Genomic DNA, 22,669 nt, shown 5'->3' with positions numbered 1-22,669 from the left:
CAACTTTACAAGGAACTGATTTACCAAAATCCAAAGAAGGTACATTAAATGCAGAAAGTTCACCAATTGACTCTAATACAAAAACATTTGTACCCAACCCACCTTTTCCATACAAAGTCCGAAATAAGGACTATGACAAACAGCTTTTAACATTTTTGGACAAACTTAAAAATTTGCATATTAATTTGACGTTTATGGATGCGATTACGCAAATTCCGAACTATGGTAAGTTCTTAAAAGATTTAATTTCAAAGAAGATTAGTTGGGAAGGAATTTCATCCATTTCACTAACTGAGGACTGTAGTTCAATAGTGTCAAGCAATTTGCCCGCCAAACTCAAAGATCCCGGATGTTTTACCATTCCGTGTAAATTGGGAGATCTTGAATTCCCAAGTTGTCTTTGTGATTTAGGAGCAAGTATAAACTTAATGTCGTTGTCTATTTTTAATAAGATAGGTTTAGAAGAAGATATAAAACGTACCAATATGGTTTTGCAATTAGCGGATCAAACCACTAAGAGACCATATGGTATAATTGAGGACGTTTTAGTTAAGGTTGACAAATTTATTTTTCCCACCGATTTCGTTATATTAGACTTTGCATATGACGTTAATTGTCCACTAATTTTTGGTAGACCGTTTATGAACACAGGACGTGCATTAGTCGATGTGTCGGAAGGAAAAGTAGTTTTAAGGATAGGAGAAGATAAGATCGAGTTTAACATGAACAAAGCGATGAAATATCCTATGGAGGAATTCGCTTGTATGAAGCTAGACTTGGTTGAAGAAATAATAGAACCTATAATGGGAGAAGAATTAGAAGATAAGGACCCAGAGCCTTTGATTCGAGAAGATGGACCAGTTCCGCCTTCAATTGTAATACCCCCTAAATTAGAACTTAAAGAATTACCAAACCATTTGAGGTACGCTTTCTTAGGCGAAGGCGATTCTCTACCTATAATTATCTCTAACAAGTTAACTAATGATCAAGAAGAAAAATTGAAAGAAGTTGTTAGAAATAGGATAGGAAGTATGGGATGGCAAATTTCAGACTTGAAAGGAATTAATCCTAGTATTGTAATGCACAGAATTCACTTAGAAGAAGATAAGCCACCCAAAGCAGATAGGCAAAGACGCTTAAATCCGAACATGAAAGAAGTAGTCAAAAATGAGATTACTAAACTTTTAGACAATTGAATCATTTATCCTATCTAGGATAGTGAATGGGTTAGTCCAATCCATTGTGTACCTAAAAAGGGAGGAATAACTATTGTAAGGAATGAAGAAGGTGAATTAATACCTACGCGAACCACCACCGGTTAGAAGGTTTGTATAGATTATAGGAACCTAAACAAAGCAACTAGGAAAGATCATTTTCCTTTACCTTTCATCGATCAAATGATCGAAAGGATAGCCGGTCATGCTTTTTATTGTTTTCTCGATGGTTATTCTGGATTCCTTCAAATTTATATTTACCCGGATGACCAAGATAAAACAACCTTCACATGTCCTTATGGAACCTTTGCATATAGGAGAATGCCCTTTGGTCTATGTAATGCACCTACAACATTTCAACGTTGTATGACTGCAATTTTTAACGATTTTATTGAAGATATCATGGAAGTTTTATGGATGATTTTTCAGTTTATGGAGATTCTTTTGATGCATGTTTAGGAAACTTAGATAAAGTATTGTCTAGATGTGAAGAGACGAATTTAGTCTTAAACTGGGAAAAATGTCATTTCATGGTTGACGAGGGAATTGTTTTAGGTCATAAAATATCTGAAAAAGGATTAGAAGTGGATAGAGCAAAAACTTCAGTGATAGAAAAATTACCCCCTCCAACTACTGTTAAGGGAGTAAGATCATTTTTAGGACATGCAGGTTTTTACAGACGATTTATAAAAAACTTTTCTGTGATCTCCAAACCACTTACTAATTTGCTCATGAAAGATTCAACCTTTGATTTTAATGAAGATTGTGTTAAAGCTTTTGAAACATTGAAAGCAGCTTTAGTCAGTGCACCCATAATTGCTAAACCCGATTGGAATTTACCTTTTGAAATCATGTGTGATGCAAGTGACTTAGCCGTAGGATGTGTTTTAGGTCAAAGGAAGGATAAGAAACTTCATGTTATTTATTATGCCAGTCACACATTGTCCGGTGCACAGTTAAATTATACCACAACCGAAAAAGAAATGCTAGTGGTAGTTTTTGCATGTGATAAGTTTAGGTCGTATCTGCTAGGATCTAAAGTTATTATATATACCGATCACGCAGCTTTAAGGTATCTATTTGATAAAAAAGATGCAAAACCGCGTCTGATTAGATGGGTTTTGTTATTACAAGAATTTGATATAGAAATTAAAGACAAAAAGGGAGTAGAAAACCTTATCGCCGATCATCTATCAAGACTTGAAGATGAAAACGGTCCTATCGGTGAAACTATCAGTATACGAGATGATTTCCCTGATGAATATCTCTATCAGATAAAAAGAGTCATGTCACCATGGTATGCAGATATAGCCAATTATCTCGCAGCTAACGTTGTTCCAGAAGGGTTAAGTTTCCATCAAAGGAAAAAATTCTTTTCCGATATTAAACAATATTTTTGGGAAGATCCTTTCTTGTTCAAAACTTGTGGTGATGGTATGATTAGGAGATGCGTTAGCGAAAATGAATACGGGTCTATAATGTCAGAATGCCATTCAAGCTCTTATGGAGGGCATAACGACGTTAGTAAAACAGTAGCTAGGATATTAGAATGTGGATTCTTTTGGCCTACATTGTTTAAAGACGTTCGTTCGTTTATTATTCGTTGTGACAAATGTCAAAGAACCGGCAATTTAGGAAGGAAAGATCAGATGTCTCTCACAAACATGTTAGAAGTTGAAGTCTTCGACGTGTGGGGGATAGATTTCATGGGACCTTTTCCCCCTTCTTTTGGTAAAACTTATATTTTAGTAGCCGTAGATTATGTTTCAAAGTGGGTTGAAGCAATTGCAACCCCGACAAATGATGATAAGGTCGTCGTTAAGTTTCTTGATGATATATTTTGTAGATTTGGATGCCCTAGAGTCATGATAAGTGATGGAGGTACCCATTTCATAAACCGAAGTTTTGAATCACTTATGAGGAAATATGGAGTACACCACCGCGTATCTACGCCATACCATCCTCAATCGAATGGTCAAGCGGAGATAGCAAATAGAGAACTCAAGTGGATTCTAGAAAAAACAGTTTCGTCTTCAAGAAGAGACTGGTCTTGCAAACTTAACAATGCGTTATGGGCATACCGTACTGCATTTAAAACACCTATAGGAATGACACCATACCGACTTGTGTATGGAAAAGCTTGTCATTTACTAGTAGAATTAGAGCATAAAGCTTATTGGGCTATTAGAGCACTTAATTATGATTTGCAAACAACAGGACAGAAGCGTTTGTTCAACTTAAACGAGTTGGATGAATTACGCCATTTATCCTACGAAAATGCGAAAATATATAAAGAGAAAGTGAAAAAATGGCACGATGCCAAAATTAAAGTCCAAAGCTTTAATGTTGGAGATAGGGTGTTGCTATTTAATTCTCGACTCAGATTATTTCCAGGAAAACTTAAGTCTAGGTGGACAGGACCATTTTTAGTCATTAAAACTTTTAACTATGGATCCTTAGAACTTGAAGGACTTAATGGAGTTTGTTTTAAATTTAATGGTAATAGATGTAAAATTTACTATGAAAACGCTCCAAATAGGGAAATTAAGTCTGTAACAATATTCAATGAAGATTAATTCATTATTTTTCATAAATTTCCTTTAGCTTTTGTTTAAATTTTAGGTTTGGTTTTTGTTTTGTTTTGTTTTATTTCTTTTTACTCATTTCATTTTATTATTTTTAATTTTAGATAGGTTTATATCAAGATTTAAATCAATAAAAAATTATTTCAGTCATGTTTTTAACCAATTTTCAGAAATTAATGTGTATTAGAGAAATTCAGGAATCTCAGTTGAGATTTTCGGATTCTCAGTTGAGATTCAGCAGTTTCAGTTTCAGTCTCAGGAAGGTAAGTAATTTTCTGAACTTACCGAGAATATAGAATCTCAGCCAAGAATTCAGGGTTTAAAAAAAATTCAAGGGAAAGGAAGAAAGATTTTCTCTGATCTTACCGAGAATTGCCATTCTCGGTCGTGATCAACGGAATGGAGTTTCGACGCCTGATTTCCAGATGGAAATCAGCGTGTCGCGACCGTGAATAGCCATTCTCGATCGCGACACGGGCGAATTTCAGACATGTAACCTTTCTTTTCTTCTTCAGTTCATGCACCATTGCTGAAACTGATGTAGGGTGAAATCGACTGGGGATTTTAATCTTAAATCCACAAAGAATGCAATCTTCTCAAGCTATACTTGAAGGTTGAGTTAACCCAAAGGATAGAAATCCAAGCTCTCAAGGAGGCTATAAGTTTTAATTCTTCAAAAATTCTCAACATTACAAAATATGGGAGTTTAAATACTCTCCCTCAAATCAAAGAGAAAGACCCAAAAGCCTATGAATAGGGTTTTGGTTAACACTTGGCTAGGAGGGTAAAATAGGGAAAATGGTAGTTTAGTAAATAAGTCATAATGGCAATACAGTAAATAGGGTGTCACAGAAATGGTCCCCCCAAGGTGAGAGCTTGGAGGAGAAGTAGTCTCCAGGTCATGAGACGCCCCGCGTCTCGGATTTTACGCCCCGCGTGAAAATGCTCCTGGACTTTCGGAGGTCTCTCCAGGCCACGACACGCCCCGCGTCTCTGAGTTTACGCCCCGCGTGAAAATGCTCCTGGACTTGATGAGGTTGGCTCGAGTTCAGTACGCGAGGCATCCTGCGGAATACACCCCGCGTTATGTAGCTCCTGATCTGGTGGATCGACGTCACGCGAGACGTCTTGTGGACCACGTCCCGCGTCTTGAGGCTCCTGGAAGTGGAAGATCTGCGGAGTGGAATCTACGCGGGGCGCCCAAAGGTTGCGCCCTGCGTGTTTACTCTCCTGGAAGTTTTCTTGCTTAATGTGACCAATCACGCCCCGCGTGGTAAGGGATGCGCCCCGCGTCACCAACTAACATGGCTTTTCATCCAAGACCGCCATTCCCACGCCTTGCGTTAGGTTGGGTACGCCCCGCGTGTTCTCTGCTTTAGGTCGTTCCTTGCTCTCTTTGAGTGGGTTCTCCCGGGTGGCTCCTCGTAGTTCCGGACTCGGGCTTAGGGATAAGATGCCCTCATCATTCTCCCCTTCTTCGAAAGAGTCGGGTCCCGCCTCGGTGACCTTGGTCGGTAACGTTCCCTCCGGTTTCCACAAGTGAGGTCCTGCACATTAAAAGAAGAAGACATCTTCCCAAGCCAGTTGGGAAGGGTTAGTTGGTAGGCATTGGCACTCATCCTCTTGGTGATTCGGAACGGACCGTACTTCCCGGTCTCAATTTACTACTAGGGGCGTGCATGAGTCGCTCCTTACCCAAATACACCATTACTTCATCCCCCACTTTAAATTGCACATCCCTTCGGTGCTCGTCAACTTTGGCCTTGTTCTTACTATTCTTCTTCTCGATACTATTCCGCACTTCTTAGTGCATTAGGTGGTAGTCATTGGCCAAATTCCGGGCTGCCACACTCTTCTCTTCTACCTTCGGAATCTCCCCCAAATCAAGCGAATGGTTAGGGGCCTTAGTGTACACCACTTCGAAGGGTGACTTCCCGGTGGTTGAACTTACGGCTGAGTTATAGGCGAACTCGGCTTGGGCGATCACATAATCCCACATCTTGGGCCTATCTCGGCACTTGCTCCGCAATAGATTTCCCAAAGTCCGATTCACCACTTCGGTTTGTCCATCTGTTTGGGGGTGAGCTGTGGTGCTAAACTTCAGGGTAGTTCCTAAAATAGCCCAAAGAGTTCGCCAAAAGTGGCTAACAAACTTCGTGTCCCGATCCGACACTATACTCTTTGGAACCCCATGTAATCTCACTACCTCACGGAAGAAGAGCTTAGCAATGGCGGTGGCGTCATTAGTCTTTCGACATGGGATGAAATGAGCCATCTTTGAAAACCTATCCACCACCACGAAGATCGAATCCATCCCCCGTTGTGTCCTTGGCAGTCCCAACACGAAATCCATCGAGAGATCCTCCCAAATAGTTTCCGGAATTGGCAAGTGCATACGTAATCCGGCATTGGTGGCATGCCCCTTGGAGCCTTGACAATTATCACATCGCTCAACGATATATGCCACATCTTTCCTCATCTTGGGCCAAAAGTACCGGGAACTAACCGCTTCCAAGGTTTTGTCCCTACCAAAATGACCGCCCAACACTCCACCATGTAGCTCTCAGATCACCCTTTCTCGTATAGACGTGTGTGGGAGGCACAGCTGGCTACCCTTCATGAGAAATCCGTCCACAAGTTGATATCCACCCTCTTCGGTGCCCCTTCTACACTTCTCCCATTCAATACTAAAATCGGTGTCATCCTCGTATTCTCCCTTGATGTGCTCAAAATCTGTCAACTCCAATGCCACTGTTTTCATAAGCGCAACCCTTCGGCTCAAAGCATCCGCCACCTTATTCTGTTGACCCGATTTGTGCAGAAGTCGATAAGGAAACTTATCCATAAATGCGGACCACCTAGCATGCATGGAGCTTCGGATTTGCTTTTGATTCCCCAAGTACTTAAGGGCTTGGTGATCGGTGTACAGCATGAATTCCTTCCCAATAAGGTAGTGCTCCCACGTCTTGAGAGCCCTCACTACCGCATAGAACTCCTTATCATAAGTGGCCCATTTCTGCCTTGAGTCACACAATTTCTCGCTGAAATACGCTATGGGCCTCTTTTCTTGCATTAACACTCCCCCAACTCCAACGCCACTAGCGTCACATTCCACCTCAAAGAGTTTCTCGAAGTCCGGAAAAGCTAACACCGGAGCGGTACTTAACTTCTCCTTAATCAAGGAAAAACTATTCTCTTGCTCATCTTCCCACTTGAAACCTCTACCCTTCTTCAAGCATTCGGTCATAGGAGCCACGATAGCGCTGAAATTTCGGATGAACCGCCTATAGAATGTAGCCAACCCGTGGAAACTCCTAATATCCCCAACTGTCTTCGGAGTCGGCCATTCCCGGATAGCTCTCACTTTCTCTTCATCCACTCGAATCCCACTCCCACTGATCACATACCCAAGGAACACCAAACTTTCCATTACAAAGTCACACTTCTTAGTGTTGGCAAAGAGTTGGTTTTCTCGGAGCAAGGTTAAGACAGTCCTCAAGTGCTCAACATGCTCTTCTAGGGTCTTACTATGGATGAGGATATCATCAAAGTAGACCACCACAAACTTCCCAATCACCGGACGCAACACTTGGTTCATCAATCTCATGAAAGTACTCGGTGCATTGGTCATCCCGAATGGCATCACTAGCCACTCATATAGCCCATCCCGCGTCTTAAACGCTGTCTTCCATTCATCTCCCGCCTTGATTCGGATTTGATGATACCCACTCCTCAAGTCGATCTTCGAAAAGACCTTGGACCCACTCAACTGATCGAGCATATCATCAAGTCGGGGAATCGGGAACTTGTACCAAATTGTAATCTTGTTGATGGCTCGGCTATCCACACACATCCTCCACGATCCATCCTTTTTGGGTGTCAACAAAGCCGGCACTGCACATGGACTCATACTTTCCCTCACATACCCCATTTTAATCAATTCATCCACCTTCTCCTTCATTATCTCACTCTCCTTGGGACTCATCCGGTAGTGGGGAAGACTAGGCAAGCTAGCTCCCGGCACTAGATCAATGTGGTGTTGGATGTCCCGTAGGGGTGGTAATCCATCCGGTAGTTCTTCCGGGAAGACATCTCGGAATTCATTGAGTAATCTCCCCACTTCCTCCGGAACCTCTTCAGTTTCACTCCCCACACTTCCCGTCGGTGTGCTCGCCTTCACCATCACTACATAAACCGTTTGACTTTCCTCACACTCGTTAATAAACGCCTTGTGAGTTGGGCAAACGATCAAGGTAGATTTCCCTTTGTCTTTGGACTCCCCCGATAAAGGGGTTAGAACATATCTAATATCGTCCTTCATAAAACGATAAGTGTTCTTTCTTCCGGCATGGGTGGCGTCTCTATCAAATTGCCACGGACGTCCCAACAGTAAATGACAAGCATCCATCTCCACCACATCACAATAAACCTCATCCCGGTACTCTCCTATCTCAAGAGGGACCTTACATCTTTGAGTGACCTTCATTGCTCCGACATCCTTGATCCACCCCACACTATACGGACTAGGGTGCGCCTCAAACTCCAACCCAAACCTCTTGGCAGCGGTATCACTAATAATGTTCTCTTGGCTCCCACTATCAATGATCACATTGCACTTCACCCCTTGCACTAGACATCGGGTTCGGAACAATTGGTGTCGTTGATCCGAAGCTATTCGACTTGAGACTAGGAGCCTCCTCACTACGTGTATGGCGTGGCCCCCATCATACTCTTCCCCATACTCATCCTCAACGGGATCACAACAAACATCCCCCTCGTCATTGATGCGGTTTCTTGCGAAACCTCACTAAGGGATAAGTGTACCCCGTCGTTATCAAGTAATAAATTTCCGGTTTAAGTCCAGGTTATCATCCACAGGATTTATTTCTGCAAGTATCAAGCTACTCGATCTCGAATGTTATCTAGGCTTAAGGGGTTTGAGTTGGTTTTGTTTAATTAATCTACTCCTAGGTTGGATTGCACTAATCCTAACTAGATTATCTAATTCTGACTAAGTTGTTCTAACCCTAACTAAATTACTCTACCCCTAATTAAGTTAAACTACTCCTAAGTGATCTTTTGTCAATGCAATTATCTAAAGGATCATGGAGGGATACGATGATAATGGAAATAGATTGTTTAAACAATTGAATTAAAACCTAAGTCATTTGTGTTCGAGGCGATTAACCCGACCTATCCTCCTAAAGTTCCTAGTTCGTGATTCCCTTGTAAGGCCGAAACTAGCTCTAAGGCTCAGTAATTTGGGCTTAATCTTCTATAGGGTCGTCAATCCTATAGGCACTGACTAGGTCAGATTCAGCTCGCAATATGTGCCAACTTGATTTTGGGATTATCGAATGAGTTAAACCAATCAAACAAAGCGTAAGACAAAGATTCAAAGCATTAAAACAATTGAAGAAACAAAACTATTATATTAATCAAAGATGGAGAACATTGTCACGAAGTTACAATAAGCCTAAGATTCATAGCATGTATCATAGGATAAAAAAGTTATAAAAGAAGAAAAATCCCTTTCAGGGAACCTGTCAACCAATGCAGGCGTCTTCCTAGGACTTAAGGATGGAGCTCGAGCAATCCTCGGTGAATGGAGCTTCGGAGGCATCTTCAATGGAGGTTTGAAGGTTTTTGGAGGAGGTGGAGAGGATTTCTCGAGGTGGAAGATAAGAAAATTACAAAAACAAAAGATCTCTAATTTACAATTGGAAATTCCTATTTATAGCCGCGTCTCGGGTCTCGTTTGACCTAATTTCGTGTCCTTGTTGGTGTAGGAAGATGTGGGGCCGAACGTGGCTTCGTGGGGGCGGAATTGGTCTTTTTGACCAATTCCCGCAGGTCTGCTCGCCGAGCAGGAAAGGCTGCTCACCGAGCAGGATTGCGACGAGCAGCCCCTGCTCGTCGAGCAGGCGCCTGGCGCCCTGCTCGGCGAGCAGGCCTCCAGCGGCCTGCTCGGCGAGTAGAAATGGCCCGGGGGGCCCTGCTCGCCGAGCGTTTTCGCCCGAAGCGCGCTCGATCCGTGCTGGATGACTTCCAAACCCTTTTTCGTCCGAACTTACACCTGCACACGCATAAAAACTCCAGAAAACATTAGTCCAAAAGCCAAATTGATCCGTCAATCGCTTATTTTGAGCAAACGCTTCGTTTGGTGCGACTTTTGACGGACCAATTAGCTTCAAAAGATAACGGAATTCTAATATGCATGTTATTTCGGCCGTATTTGCCTAAATTGATCACAAAACGAGCCTAAACGACGAAAAGTAAATAGAATGTTTCCAATTTCTAACTAACTCACACAAAAGCATTTAAATGCGAGAATTGCTCGCTTATTAGCCAAATAAACCTAAAAACCGTCCTAAAACCGTACCCAAAGATAGGGGTTTTTGACCCCTATCAAACCTCCTCGCACTTAAAACTTTACTTGTCCCCAAGTAAACTAAAAAACTAAACCCGCCATCACAAGCAAGCTAGAAAACTTCCCAGTTTGACTAGGTGCTTGACACAATTTCGAGCATCTGTAATTACATGCATTCGGAAATACAAAGTAGAGACACGATATCCAAAAGCCGCATTTCAATTACAATAGGTCATAGTTTTAAGTAAAGGGATACATGTTCAATTAAACGAGCTTGAGGGGATCGCTAAGTAAAACACCTCACCATAGGTAGTTCACTCATTCACACAATTTTTGGTGGCTAAGGTGTTTACTCTTGGCTTATATTCTTGCTTAGGACTACGTTGATTTTGCACGTTCATCCGAGTTCCTCTACTATGCTATATGACTCCGATGATATCAAAAACAGCCTCTAATTGGGGTTGTAATGTGGTTAGAGGTTTAAAGGTACAACAAGGGTTAAAACGTTCTAGCGTTATAAAAACAGAGTTTAAATGGCTTTAGCAAATATGAAGTGACTGAGCTTTTTATTCATCCCTTATTTTGGATTTCTTTTTGAGAAGTTTTTATTTTTAGGAACTGGGGAATGAAGTTCTTCCCTTTTGTTCGTCTCTTTTCTTTTCTTTTCTCCCCCTTTTTTTTTTCTTTTTCTGTTTTTCCTTTCTCTTTTTTTTTTCTTTTGGGATAGTGATGCTCATTCACTTCTTAGCCTTTTGGCTTGCTACTATAATGTCATAAACAACGATAAAACGCTAGAAGAAAACAAAGGCTCAGTTCGAGCTTTGCAAAAACAAAGGTTAAGTAGCGAACCAAATTGTGGTTCGCAAAAACGGGTTAGAACGAAAGAAAAATCTATAAACTACAAAAATTTCGGCTCAAAGGGGCTTCCTAGAGTGGATGAAAAAGAAAAACAAGGTAAAGAAAAGGGTTAATTCTAATGAGGCTGATTCATCGTTTATCATCTCAAACCATTGCATGTAGGTTCAACATAGTATTAGGTGCAAAATCTGTAATCTTCCACAAGTCAAAGCATTCACACAAAAAATGTGAAGGAAAAGAGCTTTTTGATGTTCGCTCTTAGGCTCAAATTCAGCTCACAATTCTTTGGGTTTCAATTTTGTGTTTACTAGTTTTCCCCAAACTCAAGTTTAATATCACATGCCTTCAATTCTTAAGTTATCTACCTAAGTAATGATTTTAGCATTTCTTCAAAAGTAGGGTCTAAATGCAAACTTTAGCTCATGCTTTTACAGATACAAGGATTGTGTCCTACACCTAAACTAGTTGTCATGCAATCTTAGATTCGGTTCTCAGCCCTCAAGGACAAATAACGAAGTTTAGATTCGAAGGAGGTTCACGGTTTTAGGTCCTAAACATGCAAAACCTAAATAAAACCCGAAAAACGCTAAACTAAACTAGACAAGACGCAACAAAAATTTAAAAATTATACAAATTTTTGTAAGTTTGTCTACCCCTCCTCCTCACACTAAAAATATGCAATAAGTTCCAACATTGCATCACAAACCATAAAGTACGAGTGCAAAAAGTTAGGGTGGAGAAGAAAACTTACGGATTTTATCGCAATCGCCAAAAGCTTGACGAATTGCGGTGGCATTTTTTTTTTATTATTATTATTATTATTTATTTATTTATTTCGGCTTCGTTCGGGAAAAAATCCCGAACCGTTGCTTATTGCGGGCCGAGCAGCGGGCTGGGCGCAGTGCCCAGCTCGCGGCGAGCAGTGCCCTGCTCGCCGAGCTGGGCCTCCTGGGGCCAAATTTTTTTTTTTTTTTTTTAAATTTTTTTTAAACCTGAAAACTTAAAAATAAAAAAAAAATAAAATAAAATAAAATAAAATAAAAGAAAACTAAAAAAAATATATATATTTATTTATTTTTTATTTTTTTTAAACGAACACTTAAAAAAACGTAAAAGAAAACTAAAAAGATTAAACTAAAAGATCAATGTATAATCTAAATAAAACAAACCTGAAAAGTTTTATTAAAACTTGGGTTGCCTCCCAAGAAGCGCTACGTTATAGTCGGTGAGCTCGACATAGAATTCCCGTCTAGGTGTATGCTTCTACTCGCGTTAGGAATTCAAATTCCTGAATAAATAATCCGTACCTACAAAACGGATTAAGAGCCTCTAATAAGTTTAATGAAAGCAGGAGCCCGAATTTAAACATATTATGAAAAAGTTTGGTTTGCTCCCTTTTGGATTCTCTTGGTAGGTCGAAGAGAATGAAAACTTCTGAGCATGAAACAAACCTAAACTTTTCTAATGTTTGAGGAAAAGGTAATTGAGATACACAAGTTTTGATTTGATCTTTTATCTCTACCACATGATTTAGAATTTCAGATTTTGAACCGGGGTTGCTTACCGCTTCCGGTTCTTCACTTACCTCGAGTGATGCATGTGATAGTGGACTTGGTTCTACCTTTTTGTCATTCCTCAAAGAGATGGCTTGAGCTGATTCCCTTTGTGGGATTTCTATGTTTTCCTTTATGCTTGGGAGAGCATCTCGGGATTGCTCTTGCATCTCTTGGTTTATTTGAGCCAGTTGGTTGCTCAAGTCCTTGCAAACCTCCTCGTTGATTGTAAGTCGGGCTGATATTCCTTTCAAAAGGGACAGCACCTCATCTCGTGAGCTAGAGGGTTGTGGAGGAACTTGGCTTGGTTGTTCGTAAAGGAACATTCCCAATTCGTTTTCCCTGTGCTCATTAACAAACCTATTTGGAGGCCTCAACATGTTAGGGTTCCCGTAGGACAGATTTGAGTGTTGAGGTCTCCTCCAATCACTACCATAAAAGCTGTAAGAATTGGGGTTAGAATTATACCTTTGGTGATTACCCACAAAACTTACACTTTCATTGGTGTTGAGGCTCAGATTTGCCATCAAGATATCCATTTTCTCATTTAAGTCGGCCATGGAGGGATTGGGAGCCTCATTCTCCAGGGTATGAATGTATTGTCTTGATGGGATAGTAAACTTTTGAGCTTGCCACTCGACTTTTTCTTGCCAATTCATTGATCAGAGAATGTTGAGAAAAAGTGAAGTTCTAGCACAAAAGTTGATAAGTAACAGTATACAGATATGAACAAGTATAGAAACGTATAAAGAAATCATATATCAACAAGTATAAACGATATAAACAAAGATATTCACAATGAATGCCTAAACTAACAAATCAACCTTTGGTTCGATATTGCAGAAGAAATAAATCCCCGGCAACGGCGCCAAAAACTTGATGCGGTTTCTTACGAAACCTCACTAAGGGATAAGTGTACCCCGTCATTATCAAGTAATAAATTTCCGGTTTAAGTCCAGGTTATAGTCCACAGGATTTATTTCTGCAAGTATCAAGCTACTCGATCTCGAATGTTATCTAGGCTTAAGGGGTTTGAGTTGGTTTTGTTTAATTAATCTACTCCTAGGTTGGATTGCACTAATCCTAACTAGATTATCTAATTCTGACTAAGTTGTTCTAACCCTAACTAAATTACTCTACCCCTAATTAAGTTAAACTACTCCTAAGTGATCTTTTGTCAATGCAATTATCTAAAGGATCATGGAGGGATACGATGATAATGGAAATATATTGTTTAAACAATTGAATTAAAACCTAAGTCACTTGTGTTCGAGGCGATTAACCCGACCTATCCTCCTAAAGTTCCTAGTTCGTGATTCCCTTGTAAGGCCGAAACTAGCTCTAAGGCTCAGTAATTTGGGCTTAATCTTCTATAGGGTCGTCAATCCTATAGGCACTGACTAGGTCAGATTCAGCTCGCAATATGTGCCAACTTGATTTTGGGATTATCGAATGAGTTAAACCAATCAAACAAAGCGTAAGACAAAGATTCAAAGCATTAAAACAATTGAAGAAACAAAACTATTATATTAATCAAAGATGGAGAACATTGTCACGAAGTTACAATAAGCCTAAGATTCATAGCATGTATCATAGGGTAAACAAGTTATAAAAAAAGAAAAATCCCTTTCAGGGAACCTGTCAACCAATGCAGGCGTCTTCCTAGGACTTAAGGATGGAGCTCGAGCAATCCTCGGTGAATGGAGCTTCGGAGGCGTCTTCAATGGAGGTTTGAAGGTTTTTGGAGGAGGTGGAGAGGATTTCTCGAGGTGGAAGATAAGAAAATTACAAAAACAAAAGATCTCTAATTTACAATTGGAAATTCCTATTTATAGCCGCGTCTCGGGTCTCGTTTGACCTAATTTCGTGTCCTTATTGGTGTAGGAAGATGTGGGGCTGAACGTGGCTTCGTGGGGGCGGAATTGGTCTTTTTGACCAATTCCCGCAGGTCTGCTCGCCGAGCAGGATTGCGACGAGCAGCCCCTGCTCGCCGAGCAGGCGCCTGGTGGCCTGCTCGGCGAGCAGGCTCCTGCTCGCCGAGCAGGCGCCTGGCGCCCTGCTCGGCGAGCAGGCATAGCCTGCTCGGTGAGCAGGCCTCCAGCGGCCTGCTCGGCGAGCAGAAATGGCCCGGGGGGCCCTGCTCGCCGAGCGTTTTCGCCCGAAGCGCGCTCGATCCGTGCTGGATGACTTCCAAACCCTTTTTCGTCCGAACTTACACCTGCACACGCATAAAAACTCCAGAAAACATTAGTCCAAAAGCCAAATTGATCCGTCAATCGCTTATTTTGAGCAAACGCTTCGTTTGGTGCGACTTTTGACGAACCAATTAGCTTTAAAAGATAACGGAATTCTAATATGCATGTTATTTCGGCCGTATTTGCCTAAATTGATCACAAAACGAGCCTAAACGACGAAAAGTAAATAGAATGTTTCCAATTTCTAACTAACTCACACAAAAGCATTTAAATGCGAGAATTGCTCGCTTATTAGCCAAATAAACCTAAAAACCGTCCTAAAACCGTACCCAAAGATAGGGGTTTTTGACCCCTATCAGTCATCATAGTCCTCGTCATCCTCATACCGCTCAATCACATTGGCACTTCTTCTCTTGGGACACTCGTTGGAATGGTGGCCCGGCTCGTTACATCGGAAACACTTGAATGGAGCCGGTTTAGCATAAGGGTTGTTGCCCCTAGGGGGTTGTGTCGCCTTAAAAGGCCTCACATCTCCGCTAGATGCCTTTCCCGTATTCGGCGCCTTGGAATCACTTGAAATGGCGATTCCCTTACCCTTATCGATCCCCTTGGGAACTCCTCTCCCTCCATAGGTACTCTCGGCCCCAGCCCTTCTATAACCTTCTCGACCCCTCAAACTCAGTTGTGCTTCGGCCTTCATTGCCAAGTTACGAGCATCTTGTACCCGAATGACCATTTGCGTCCCAATCCGATCTTGGATGTTGTACCTCAATCCTTCAAGATACCTTGAAGTCTTTTGGCTTTCAGTTTCCGACAAGTTAGCCCTTGTCGAAAGCCGCAAGAACTCCGAGGTGTACTCGTGCACACTTCTAGCGCCTTGAGAACAATTCCGATAGGAACTGTAGATGTACTGTTCATAATCGGGTGGTAGAAACCGTTCCCGCAACATCGACTTCATCCTCAACCAAGACCTAATCGGTTCCCTTCCTCCTCTTCTTCTCCCTTCCTTAACATTATCCCACCAAACTGACGCTCCTCCTTTCAATCGGTAAGCAACTAGACGAACCTTCCTATCTTCCGGTATTCCCGAATAATCAAAGAACCGCTCTACTTCTAGCAGCCAATCAAGGAAGCCCTCTATATCAAGTTCTCCCCCAAATGAAGGTAAGTCCACTTTCAGTTTAAAAGCGTCATCCCGCTCAAAGTTACCACCATACTCCCTTCTCATATTCGGCTCTCTAACCTATCCGCCTCTCTCATTACCTCGGCCTTCATACGGATCATTCAAACCCACATTTTCCCTCTCGTAACCACCTACAACATCATTATGCACAATATCCATATTCCCGGCACGCACATGCGCGGGACCAACAACATCATTCACATGCACATCATGTCTAGGCCTACCATTCATGGCATTATCGTCAATTCTAATCCCCATATTCCTAGCAATCCTAGGCATGTCATAATCATCAAAGAATTCCCCATCACTATCACTATCCACATTTCTAATGGTTATGGGATTAGTCCGCCTTACCTCTTGAACCCGAGGGTCCATTGCTTGGGGTGCATAGGTTATCCGTGGTGGTGGTGTTGGTTGCCTTTCAAGTAGACGGTGGGTTTGCTCCTCTTGTCTCCGGTGAGGTTCTCCGGCGGGTTGGATGTGACTATTCCGAAACTCAAGAATAAGTCTCTCCGTATCAAGATGCCTTTCTCTTCGTTCCGTTTCTTGCCTCTCTTCTAACTCACTCATCTTGTCATTTATGGCTTTCAAGCTTGATTCTAGAGCTTCAAGCCTTTGTTCTTGAGTTCCAATGGTGTCGGTGGTGATACGTGGTTGAACCATCTCCGAGAAGAAGTCTCCGATCAAGGAAAACGACTCGGCTCTGATACCAACTGATGTAGGGTGAAATCGACTGGGGATTTTAATCTTAAATCCACAAAGAATGCAATCTTCTCAAGCTATACTTGAAGGTTGAGTTAACCCAAAGGATAGAAATCCAAGCTCTCAAGGAGGCTATAAGTTTTAATTCTTCAAAAATTCTCAACATTACAAAATATGGGAGTTTAAATACTCTCCCTCAAATCAAAGAGAAAGACCCAAAAGCCTATAAATAGGGTTTTGGTTAACACTTGGCTAGGAGGGTAAAATAGGGAAAATGGTAGTTTAGTAAATAAGTCATAATGGCAATACAGTAAATAGGGTGTCACAGAAATGGTCCCCCCATGGTGAGAGCTTGGAGGAGAAGTAGTCTCCAGGTCATGTGACGCCCCGCGTCTCGGATTTTACGCCCCGCGTGAAAATGCTCCTGGACTTTCGGAGGTCTCTCCAGGCCACGACACGCCCCGCGTCTCTGAGTTTACGCCCCGCGTGAAAATGCTCCTGGACTTGATGAGGTTGGCTCGAGTTCAGTACGCGAGGCGTCCTGCGGAATACGCCCCGCGTTATGTAGCTCCTGATCTGGTGGATCGACGTCACGCGAGACGTCCTGTGGACCACGTCCCGCGTCTTGAGGCTCCTGGAAGTGGAAGATCTGCGGAGTGGAATCTATGCGGGGCGCCCAAAGGTTGCGCCCTGCGTGTTTACTCTCCTGGAAGTTTTCTTGCTTGATGTGACCAATCACGCTCCGCGTGGTAAGGGATGCGCCCCGCGTCACCAACTGATATGGCTTTTCATCTAAGACCACCATTCCTACGCCTTGCGTTAGGTTGGGTACGCCCCGCGTGTTCTCTGCTTTGGGTCGTTCCTTGCTCTCTTTGAGTGGGTTCTCCCGGGTGGCTCCTCGTAGTTCCGGACTCGGGCTTAGGGATAAGATGCCCTCATCAGAAACATTCGAAAGATTGAGTTTCTTCATGTTAAAATGGTGTGAATTTGCACATTTTCAATCCCAACAAACACATTAATTCATCCTACAATCATTATAAATAATTCAAGAAGATCAGATTCTTTACTTTTCATCTTTTCCAGACAAAATCTGATATTCTTCTCAAGTTATTCACACCTTTTTACAAGTTCCAGAAACTTTTTCATACTTCAAACACCATGACTTCCAAGCATAAATCTTCCAAGAAGATCGTTGCTTCTCGCAATAAGCGTCCTGACTTGGCAGAACGCTACGGTGCGCCATTTCCTATATATAATCATGACGAAGGCCGTCGTTATTATCAACTTCGCTATAAGTTCTTTGTAGGCATGCTGTATATGGACGAGTTCTTAAATGATGAACTCGGAATTAGTGACGATATGAATCACTATTTAGAGAATTTGGGTTGGACGAAGTTCGCCCACATGAGGTTTCCTATCATTGGAGATTGGATTCTTGAAATTTTCTGTACAGTACGTTTCGTGAACAAGCGACGGGTTCGTTTGAGTTTTCGCAAAGATGGCGAAACCTTTACATTTGGATACCCTCAATTACATGCCTGGTTTGGTTTTCCCCCAAGGGATACAACCATACGTCATCCTGGCAGAGATATGACATCTAGAGACATTTGGAGGATGTTAACCGTATTCTGGCGTTTCAATCCACGTCTCGCCTACAACAAATCCATCAACTCCAATTCGATGTTGTATTTACATAAGTTTCTGTGTCACAACTTGTTTGGACGCACTTTTAGCAGTGTTGTCCAAGACATGGACTTATACGTACTTGGTGATATTTTCCAAGGCAATACCGTCAATTCCTCAAAAATATTGATGGAAGGTCTTGTTGCCGCTTCTCGATCCAAGGATAAGAAGATTGGTTTCGGCAATATCATCTGTGGAATAATTCTCAGGGCCAAGGGCACTATATCTGTTCCTTGGAGCGATGCTGAATCCTTTCCAACATTAGACTACGAGTTCTTGGAAAGCGAGGGCCTCGTGAAACGTATCTTTAGGGTAGGCCCGCGATTTCTTTCTGCAGAAGAAAGGCAAACCTTCGTGCAGATGAAGATTGATCATTATAGGGCAATGCGAATCCCGATTCAACGGGATGAATATTCAATGTAGTTTAGTTTATTTTTATTGTTTGTAAATAGTTTGTGTTTATGTTTTGTTAATTATGTACATATGTGTTATGAAATAAAATTTCAGTTCTTTCTTAATTTCGTTCTAGTTTATTTCTGTTCCAATTTTTTTTTATGATTATCAATCCCTTTCATATTAATGAATTCTAAATTATAACATGACAATGCATTTTCATCAAATCATTAAGGTTACTTTTTGTAATAAACTTATATGATCTTTTATGATGATTATCACATATATCACTTTTGAACTTATTAACCATAATTTCAATTCATTTATGAATCTGTATCTATTTTAAAATTCTAATGTTTAAGTTTTAAACCTGAATTAATCCTTACATGAACTTACATTAATTACATTTAAGATGATTCATTTAACTTATATGCTTTAATGCACATTAATTGTTCATTAAACTCTAATTAAGGCATTAATGTTTCATTTTTCTCTAATTAATAAGGACAAACCTTTGGTTTTCCTTGTATTTAATGTTTTTAAATTTATGATTTTAAGTACAGGTGCAGATTTAATTAGTTTCAGGACATAATTACTCAGAAATTCCGCAAACAGGAGTTAATGTGCACGAAATTCAGCCACCAGGGGCAGATTCTCGGCCGAGAATGTGAATTCTCGGTAAGTTCAGCAAGCAACAGCCAACGTTCAAAGGGATTTTATCCCAGGAAATGCCGTGCCGCGACCGTGAATCTGGATTCTCGGTCGCGACACATGTGCTGTAGGCAATGGGAGGTCCGATTTTTGCACTAAATTCAGCATATTCCTATTCCTAATCTACCTATAATTAACTCTTTTCAACCCTATATATACCTACTACTTACACAAATATCACATCACCTCAATTTTTACCCAATCCCTCACTCTAAACTCTTCCCAATACACAACTTTTACTCTTCCCAATTTATTTATTCCCTATTCCAAATCAATTATCCTTTCATCTACCTTCTCTTTCATTCATTCACCTCTACCATTGCCAACTCTCCTTCAAGCTTTTGCTTTTCTTTCCAAACTTCTCTTCTTCTATATTTTCCAATCTTCAAACACCAACATCATGCCTAGAACTAAGGTTGTGGGCCAAAAGCCTAAGGTTACGGAAGCTAATCGCCTTCGTGTTTGTTGCGGAGCTTACTTCGATATCGCTTCCGAGGAAGAGGCAAGCCGTTTCACCCATTTTTCCAACCCAAAAATAGAGTTTGTGGACATGCCTTTCCTACATTTTAATTCGGTAAGAGAGTTATCTTTCTCTACTCGGATTAATGCATACCTTGATACTCTAGGTTGGCATACTTTTGCTTCCATGAAATTCCCTAACATTACCAAATATATTGTGGAATTTTTGGTTACGTTGAAGTTTGATAAGAAGAAGAATTTTATCACCTTTAGGAACAATAGTGTAACGTACACTATTGATTATGAGGCTATGGGGAATATGTTCGGTTTTCCAACGAGTGGTTTTGTTGATAAGCCTAAGGAATTAGATAATGACACCATTTGGAATACTCTTTCGGGGCAAGCTTATTTCAATACCAAAAACACTTCAAGCAAGATGATTAGGGATAATTGCTTGTTTTACTTTCACAAATTCTTGAGTTTTTCGTTGTTTGGCCAGGTTGAGAGTTCAAAAGTTCAAGTTCGTGATTTGTTTGTGCTTGATTTTTTATTGAAAGGTTTGAGGGTTGATAGCATCGGAATGCTATTTGATAATTTATATCGTGCTTCTAAGTCCAAAACTAGGCAAGTACCTCTAGGCAATTTTATTATCGGTTTAGGGGTCCACGTGGAGAATTAGCCAATTATGATATGTCTTCCTACCATGGTTATATCCCTCTTTTGGATATTTCGGCCCTTGATCGAGCCCACTTGTTGCTCAATTTAAGTCCTCCCGTTTTTGTTTCATATGAGTCACGTATTGCCCATCTTAGTGGTACTACGGGAGGAGGAGCCTCGAGTTCTCAATTTGTAGGTACCGAAGGAGGCGGAGTAGAGGAGGAAGTGGCGGATGCACCACATGCACAACCACAAACCCAAGCACCACAAGAGGAGGATCCTATTGATTTGCAAAGGATTTTGAACAAAATCAATGCCCATAATAGACAATTGAACTTAAGAATTGATGATTTGGTTGAGAACAACATGGTGATGAATGACAATATCAACACCTTGAGGATGGAGAACAAGTCCACCCGTCGTCGGATGCTCTCATTCTTCCGTCGTCAAAACATTGAAACTTCACCATCTCCGCCGGATTCACCTTCTAATGTTTAGGTTTTATCTTTTCTTTCACATTTCTTTTGTTATGTTTTGGTACAATTTCTTTTTCATTATGTTTGGTACAATATTAATTTGGTTTTATGTTGAATGATTTTCTTTTCATCTCTAATATTGCATGAATTTATTTCATCTCTTATTTCGTATGCGTTATTTCGTATAATTTTTCGTGTTTTATCCATTTTTACACCAATGAGGACATGGTCCAAATTAAGTGTGGGAGGAGATATTACATATATCATTTTCTTTTAGTACAAATCAATGAAACGAATGCCGATAAAATAAAATAACATCCATTTTTAAGCAACATTTAATTTTTTTTAAATGCAACATTTCTTTTATGCAAATGCAACACATTTTGCAACGTTTTATTCAAAACATAGTATTTTTCAATGATATTATTTTAAGTAAGATCATTTTAGGTTATCATTAACTTATGATTATTTAACTTATGATTATTTTTAGGTTATCATTTATCGTTAGAAATAATATATTTCTATACGGGTAATATTTTTCAAATTTTTCATAAATCTTCGATACGATTTTAAATAAAATTGTCTCGAGTGAATGTATTTAAGTAATAAATTCTTTATTTCAATCTCTATTTTATATCATGGAATTCATGATACAATAAATCTTATTTTAAATTTTCAATTAGGTTTATAGGCATTAAATTGAACTAACAATTTTTAGCTCGATTTGAATTTCGTCTTACATTAACACCAATTGAAGTTTTTAAGGAAACTTTAGCCATAATACATGTTGAATTTTAAGTCAATATAGGATGAATGTGCTATTTTTCTTTTTCCCAATTTATAATTTTAATTTTATAACTCATGTTAATTAATTAATCAATTAGTCATATTCTTAACTTTTGGCCACGATTGAGACCAACCTTATCACAATCGAGGTATGAAAGGGAAGAAAATTAAGTACCGTTTACTTTTGGCCACGATTGCGACCACCATTATCACAATCGAGGTATGGAAGGAACGTTTTTAAGCAAAAATTAAGCGTGTTTAAGTTTAAAGTAACGATTGCGTCCACCCATGGCATGGTCGGTACATCTTAAGCGAACACAAAACAAATAAAAAGCATATAAAGTTACCATCGAGACCTCCTTTGCATTCAGAACACTTAAAACTATTTCCCTATTCACGGCTGAGAATTTCCATTCTCGGTAAGATCAGAAATCCTGTCAGCACAACTTACACATGTTCGTTTTCAAAGATATGCGTCCGTTCGATTGGATAAGAACGTCTCTTCGCAGCAGACACGTCCCTTAAACTCGACTCTTCAACAACTATAAATAAGAGTTGATTTCAAAGTTGAAGATATAATTGAAGAAAAGATTTAGTATAGAATTTATGCAGAAATTCTGAGTCAAAAAATGATTCAGGGTTAGAAGTTTAATTTTGTAAAAACAATCTGATGTACACACATTGTTTACCAATTAATTACAAACATAGTAGCAATTAGATTTAGATTAAGATCAATTAAATATTAGTTTACATTTTGGTAGTAGAAGTACTCGTCTCTATTCCGAAGATTCAGCGAGAAGACTAAGTAGAGGATTCGACCCACGAGCCTGACAAACTCTAACGA

Source organism: Euphorbia lathyris, chromosome 1, assembly GCF_963576675.1.
Source record: "Euphorbia lathyris chromosome 1, ddEupLath1.1, whole genome shotgun sequence".
Taxonomy (NCBI): Eukaryota; Viridiplantae; Streptophyta; class Magnoliopsida; order Malpighiales; family Euphorbiaceae; genus Euphorbia; species Euphorbia lathyris.
The sequence above is the reverse complement of the archived record's forward strand: the minus strand, read 5'-3'. Positions refer to the sequence as shown.